This window comes from Anas platyrhynchos, chromosome 1, assembly GCF_047663525.1.
Source record: "Anas platyrhynchos isolate ZD024472 breed Pekin duck chromosome 1, IASCAAS_PekinDuck_T2T, whole genome shotgun sequence".
NCBI lineage: Eukaryota > Metazoa > Chordata > Aves > Anseriformes > Anatidae > Anas > Anas platyrhynchos.
Window position 1 is genome coordinate 202,507,509 of NC_092587.1, and position 7,492 is coordinate 202,515,000.

The 7,492-nt window shown below is 34.2% G+C and overlaps 1 protein-coding gene across 2 annotated transcripts in view; it reads left to right on the forward strand.

The window, feature by feature from the left end:
* The window catches only part of TENM4 (teneurin transmembrane protein 4), a 1,639,674-nt gene that overhangs the window by 547,253 nt on the left and 1,084,929 nt on the right, over positions 1-7,492 (forward strand). For both annotated transcript variants that reach the window (XM_072032862.1, XM_072032864.1), the window contains exon 4: positions 2,436-2,486. The gene's annotated coding sequence lies outside the window, so the exon portion shown is untranslated. The remainder of the gene's footprint in view (positions 1-2,435; positions 2,487-7,492) is intronic.

Here is a 7,492-nt window from a genome sequence, read left to right on the forward strand (position 1 = left end):
TAGTGGCAATGATAGAAATCATCTTTTCTGGGTAGGACTGACCTATTTATTGCCATCAAAAAGAAGACAATACTAAGTCAAAAGACTTTGGCACATGGGCAAACTATTCCACAGAATAATATGAGTGAGGAATATTCATGCTTGCTGCCTCCCAAATCAGATAGAGAAATTGTATTCACAATAAACAAAATTCATAATTCACAAAAATGAAGGTGACACTCTGGTGTAAATTGTAGAGTAGACTCTAGTCTAGAGTTTGAAGCATCTGATTATTCAGTTAAAGAGTATGGAATTGCAGTGCTAGAGGATTGATCGAACTATTTGTCATTGCTTACTGATAAACTATGATCTTCATTATTTTTTTTTCCTCCTATTGAAAATTAAACAAAAACATTGCAGATCTCATATATGAAACAAATATTGATCCCTCATTATGAGTGAATGGACCTCCAGGATTTACAATTCTAATAACATGAATTTTAAAAAACAATAAGAAGTAAAAGTATATTGTTTACCTGACTCCTATACTTCTTTATAAACTGAAACTGGGAAAATACAGGAACTTGAAAACAAAACAAAGCCTTAAAATAACTTAAATAAAATACAGAAAACATGGTCAACCCCATCTTTACTCCCTAGGGAAATTAATCTAGAGCTATCAACATATCCAAAATGATTTTAAATACCCCACCCTTGCTCTTGCCTCCTCCTGCAGTTAGTACCACTGGAGAAACTTTCCTGTCAAAGGGAAACTCCGTATAACTTTGTAAGTTTCAGAAGACCTAATGGCTATACTTTGCCACCCCTTTCTTCTTCAATATATTTCGTGGGTTCCAGCTCTGGTTTTAATGTATTCTTTGCTGATGTTTCCTTTAAGTAATGCTTCTCAGTATTACTGGCAGAAGTCAATGTTTTCATCTGCCTTAGCACATTTACAAGCAATATGTAAGTGGGAAGCAGACACCAAGAGTTTGCAAAGGAAGGTACTTGCTGCCTTCAGCAAAATCTTTTGACTGGGGTCTTCAATTCTAGAGGTATTTCTAAACTACGCAATCATATTAAAACCAGATAAGGTACAAAAGAGGAAGCAGAAACTTGGATCTGAAACAATAAGCTCTCTGTAGGAGGTAAACTTGAGGATAAGTATCTAGACAGAATTTCTTATTTGATTGTTAATGGATTTACCAGGAAAAACAAACCCTTAAAGGGTCCTAAAATGAGTGTTTTAACTTAGGTGTTCATTATGACTGGGGTGGGGAATGAGGAAATTGAAGTGATAATTCAGCTTCAGTGATAATCAAAGATAATACAGCTCCTTGCCTTTGGGCTTTTTCTCCCATCCCAAAACAATTAGTGATGTATATCTGAACCATTACAAACAACTCCCTCAAACTTTTCTTTTTGGCATTTCACTTGGTAATGTCATCACAGAAACACGGGTTAAACTATTTGAGTGATAAGGTCTCTAATTAGACCAGAAGGAAAAAAAAAAAAAAAAAAAAAAAAAAAAAAAGGAGAGAGAGAGAGAGAGAAAAGAGGCAAGACTTAAAATAGATTAATTTTTAATTTTCTATAAATTCAGACATAAGGCTTCTTTCTTAACTGTTTTGATGCCCACCATTTCTGGTTTCAGAAATATTCTGTAACAATGAGTTTTAGATGGTCAATAAGAAAATGCAGAAATATTTCTTAATAAGTTTTACATTTTCCCTCCTTAAATTCTATTCAGTTTCCCCTTAATAATATATTTTGACTAAAATCTGAATTTTGTCATAACCTGCCAACAATTCTGTCTTTTCATGACTCTTGGGGTTATGTAACTTTATTTTTTATTGATTGTCTTAAAATTGCATGAGGAACACTATGATAATGTTATTATTTTAAACATTTTGAAATAAATTAATAGTAATTCTTACTTTAAGAATCTGATTTTTTTTTGTTTTGTTGGTCTTAGGTGTTCATTAAATATGAAAATAAAATATTGATAACCCCTAGAATTGAAAACAAAACAAACAAACAAACAAAAAAGTCGTGGCAATGGAAACGAGAAGATTCCACTTTTTTTTTTTTTTTTTTTTTTTGAAATTGATTGTCCTATTACTCATATCACAAAAGACTAGGAAGTTTTTCAGTCATCATTAACTTCCTCTAACATTTCTGATGCAGTACATAGATAAATTTTGTATTCTGATCAGACCTGGGAACAGAAAATTAATATTAACAGTAAATATATCTAAAGGTTCATCTACATTTAAGTTTAATAAAATACTGGGAGAAGAGGAGGAGGAGGATGTGTATCTTCAAGTATCATACAAAATTTACACCAGCTTGGCTACCTTCATATATTTTACAGTCATGGCTTTGATTATGGCCTTAATTCTACGTATATGTTTACTCTTAATAATGTTTTTTCCTTTTTTTTTTTTTTTTGGCAGTTGGCCGCATTTTCACCAGATTTGTTCAGACCTCCTGCTGGTGTTATTAAGGTAAGAGCATTAGATGTGGCCTATGTGTACTTTAAGAAACACTTGTCATCAACTTTGATGTACAACTGAGTATAAAATCAATTAAGAATTCTGTTTAGGGATGGTGTTGGAGACTTTGCTGTATAGGAGAGGCATATTTTGTCAGAGGAAAATGTACTGCAAAATGAAAGGAATGGATAGAGCTTTCAATTTTATGCTTTAACAAAGCATGCAGAGTGTAATAAGTTGAGCTGGTTTTGGTAGTCTTAGTCACCATTAGGTGTACCATGGCTCCTGCACCAGGAATAGGGAATAGGGTTACCTGTACTCTGAATTTTGGTATGTGTTCCAATCGCATTATCTTGACTGGAACTGAAGATGCTCAGCACAGTCAGGCTAAGTAGGCGATTTCAGTGGTAAAAATTAAAATTGAAGAGCAATGATTGTGCTTCTGTTTTCTTGCTCCCTTTATTACATATATTCCCTATTAACTTTGATGTGGTTTTGGTTATAACTTTGGGTGTCATAATCCTTTTGAACTGAATATGGATTTGTGTCCTAACTACTAGGTTCCTTTAGGAATCATAACTCAACATTTGCTAGTTTTTCTGTCTAAGGTATGGGGAAATCTTTGTAACAGTTTAGCAGCCTGGCTCCAGATCTGATGTGCACTGTCTTGGGCAATCCACCTGTCTACAATTACTTGTATTTTCTCAGAGACACCATTGTTATAATACTTATGGCAGATAATTTGCAAGTTATATGGATTCCTATGTGTGGTATTTTCACTGATGGCTGGATTCAAGATAACATATTGCTAGCCATGGAAGGAGATAAATTGTTGAAATTTTCAAAACTGCTCATCAAAATATACAAGCCAGAGTTCCAATCTGAATGTGTGTTTGCAATTAGCAGCATGTGGTTTAATCTCAAGGGGGACTACAATTTATTTCAACTGTAGAAATGGCTGGTTCAAGCAAGCTGCTAAATTTTATCAGGAGTCAGTGAAATATTTTGCACACTCTACCACAAGTCCTGCGTGGATGTAGTGAGATAGAAACTATTATAACATACTTGTTGATGTTAATTAACCTTTTCCTTTTTTTTTTTTTTTTTTTTTTCATGTTTGTACTGAAATTATCATAAAGTCTTAAACCTGGCTGGAGCCAATTAGTGCATTTTACTCAGGCAGAAGATATTGTATAACTGCCAGTACAGAAGGAATCAGAGACAAACCTAAGACAGCCTTAAACATGAAGACAGTGTTTTAAAATATATATTTTTACTTTCATCTTTATTTTCTTCTATTCATTTTTAAAAAGTTTTTACCTGCTTCCAGGATATCTAGAAATTTACATTATAATAAAAAAAATGAGGTCCTTATAGGAAACCTGGAGCTACATGTTGTTGTTGTTTTTGTTAGCTTTATTATTTATTTATTTATTTAATGCAGAAATGCAAGCATTGCAACAAAATTAGGAATATTTAATAGACAGATTTAAGTCATATATCTGTAGGATGGAATTAGAGACTTGTATTTATTTATTTATCTCTGTATTATCCTTAGTCAGTCAAGCCTCCAAGATGTTATTGAAATTCTTCTATATACCCAATCTGAAATATTTCTCATTTGATAAGACATTATAATATAAAGGGAGAGGGGCTTCCTGTGTTCCATATTTTGTCGTATTAATTGCCATGTATTTTTTGTTGTTGTTTTTTATGATGCATGCCAGATATGTCGTGTATTAAGTCACTGTCATTTACTTCAGATAAAATTGTTCAGCTCCTTGCTTGTTTCTCTATCATTCACTTGATGGAAGAGCCATTGAGAGAAATGTATATCATCTCTGACATTTAAAAACTTCAGTATAAAAAGTATGTGCTATAGCTATCCACCCTGTGAACATATGTGGAGCAGTTTGTGTGTGGTTTACAGTGTCAAGAATGAAATCCTTGTGTTTGGTTACTGCATATTCAAGAGATGCAAGACTCTGTGGAACAGACTTCTAGGAATGACATATTGTATGAGCATGATTGTCACTATGTCCTTTCTAATGTAAAACCCCAAAACACAATAGGGAGTTTGGAGGTTTAAGTTTTGGAGGTTTAAACTCCATGTTTAAATATGGAGAGTTCTTGCATGTCCAGTCTTTGCCACCTCAGCCCATTCTGTTTACACCAGACTCATGGCTGCTCTGACATATGCTGCTAACATCAAGTCTTCAAGGAGTTCGCTCTTGTAGAAATGAGCTCTACTATGTTGCTCACACATCCTACACAAAATGTCCTCAGTAGAAAAGGGACAGAATAAGCATTATCAGGAGTTTTCTTCAATACAAATATGTCTAAATCCAACTACTTTACACTTTCTGATCAGAACAAAGGGAAAGAATTGAAATCTGACCTGAGGCTGTTTAATATTACATGAATTCAAGTTGTGCAAAGGCATTTAAAGAATGCCTTTGTGAACAGATACCATGAGACAACAACCAATTGTGCAATCTCAGCTACCCTATGATTCTATACATATGCAAAAAGTCTCCAGCCTGACAAAAGAGTGGCTGTTGCCCAGTACTGTGATACTGTCTTCTTTTTATTAATCTCTGTGCATTGATTTTGGAACAATCTTCCCTGTACCCTGAGATCCTTATGGTTGAGAAAGTATTGGGGTTGCCTTGCAAAACTCACTCAAAGCATCTCAGTATTCCCAAACAGAGGACAATCCACTGAGATAACTTGGAAAGACCAAAGTAGAAGGCAATGGCATTTCCTAGCAGGATCTGTCTGACTATTTACTAATTCAGTCAGTCAGAGCAAAACATTGGTATTCACTTAGAATGGGAAAGAGCCATCTGCTGAGTCCCCCAGGTTGTGTCTTCCTTTCTTTCTGATTTGACTATGGATATTTCAGAAGTCGAGTTTAATAACAGATTTCAGTTAAGCTGTAAGTCACACTTTAGCACTCTCCAGCCCAGGAACTGGGCACCTAGCATTTTGTTAAATATCATTTTCAGATAATTTACTTTATTCAAAAGCTTCCTTTCCTCAATATGTTCATTCCCTGCAAACAGAAGACTGTCATCACCTGCTCTCTACTTGTTTGCATGCTGATAGCTCTTTGCCTCTCATAAATCCCATTAATTAATGAATAGTCAGCAGGGAATTGTCTCCTCAGGCTCATTAGAGAAATGGACACTAAAATGATATGAAAGCAGCTGCCTCCTTTCTGTCATTCCCTTCTGACGGCTACTGCTTTCCTCATCAGTGCTAAATTATAACGCTGCTTTGATTAGCAGTCCGGTTACTTGCTGCAGCTGCATATGGAGATGGAAATCTTAACTACACAGTCATGTGTAATTGATATTCTCATCAAACTGTTAACATTGTTTTAAAAAAAAAAAAAAAAAAAAAGCACATGTACGTATATTAAATCCTGCTGGAAGTCTTTTTTTTTTTTTTTTTGACCTTGTGAGCAGATTGAAAAGGCATATAGGCATATTATTTCTCAAAGCTTTCTAATAAGACACTGATTATTACCTGAGCTCATTTGGGAATGAGAGGTAAAATCTGTGAAATATCTCAGGCTGGAAATCACCTTAAAGAGAAACATTTTGAATCATCTTTCCAGTGCCTGAATAACATTTCTATGTGGAAAATAAATTAGAAATTCTATTTATTTTAAAGCAGGAAACAAGGTCTTCAGAATTTCATCAAAATATTTATAAATATATATATATATATATATATTCACCACCATAGAATAAACCTATGTTGGACAGAGTATCTGTATTATGGTTGATGTAAAAGAGCATGACTTAAAAGATGTTGTAACTCATATAAGAAGGGCAGGTTGCTTATACTTGTATTGGGCAAGACCTGCCTATGTTTATATTTAACCTGTGAAAGAATTTGGATTAAATTCTAACACATCCTTTGTTTTTAAAGTTTTATTCCTAAACCAGACCGGAACCCTGTACTGAGGCTGCAAAGACTTGCCAGCCGTCTACTACAACAGTCTGTAAACATCAGACATTTTCAAGGTTTGAGGTGACATTAACAAGAGTTGTTGCTAACTGCTGCTTAGTGATTGGTACCTTCACTCAGATGAAATCGCGTTACTCACTTGGTTCTGGGACTAGGTAGGAGATGAGCCATAGAATGAGGAGAAATCTTTTTCTGGTGCTGACTTACGGTGCTGAAACCTAAATTCACCCCATAGAAGGGAAGAGAAAAATTGCTCTAGGGCACACCAGAATGCATCTATAATCAGAACTAATAGAGGCAAATATTTCAACTACAGTCGTAGGATTAATATGTTGAGTACAGTTCTGAAACAACCTTAAATGAAACAAAATTAACAATCTTAATGAAATTTCAGACTTTGTCTCTTTGTTCATGGATTTACCTTTCACAATTGGATTTGGACTTCTACTGTCCAATGCAATCATCTTCTTATGTCAAAAGCAAAACTGCAGATGTGTTTTCTTATTTTTATAAACACAGAATCATTGTCTGATATGGCCTGACCTGGTAAATTGCTCAATTTCTCCTGGATGGCATTCTGTTAGAAGTTTCACTCACCAAGACAGTTTTGTGCAAAGTAAATCTAGAGTTTCTGATTAATCTACAGTGAAATGGGAACTAAAATACTGATTTTTATGTCATACCAAGGGGAACTTTTGAAGGGAATCTCTATTTTTATTTGCAGCACTGTTGGAATGACACCAGTTCCTACTGTGGCACAATACTCAGTTTATTCATGGCCTCAAGTGTCTAACTATAATATTGAGATCTGGCCCAGATTCTCTCTGGTAGCACCTTTGGTAGCATCTTTTTTTTTTTTTTTTTTTTTTCTATATTTTGAGATTAAATATCTAAAAAAATAAAATAATTTAAAAAAATGTGATTTTGACTAGATTTTATATGTAGATATCCTAACTTGTTATAGAGACCAGAGGGTTCAGTAAAAATTTTCTTGATGAAATAGGAGATCTTGGCTCTTCACGAGATAAATAAAATTTATT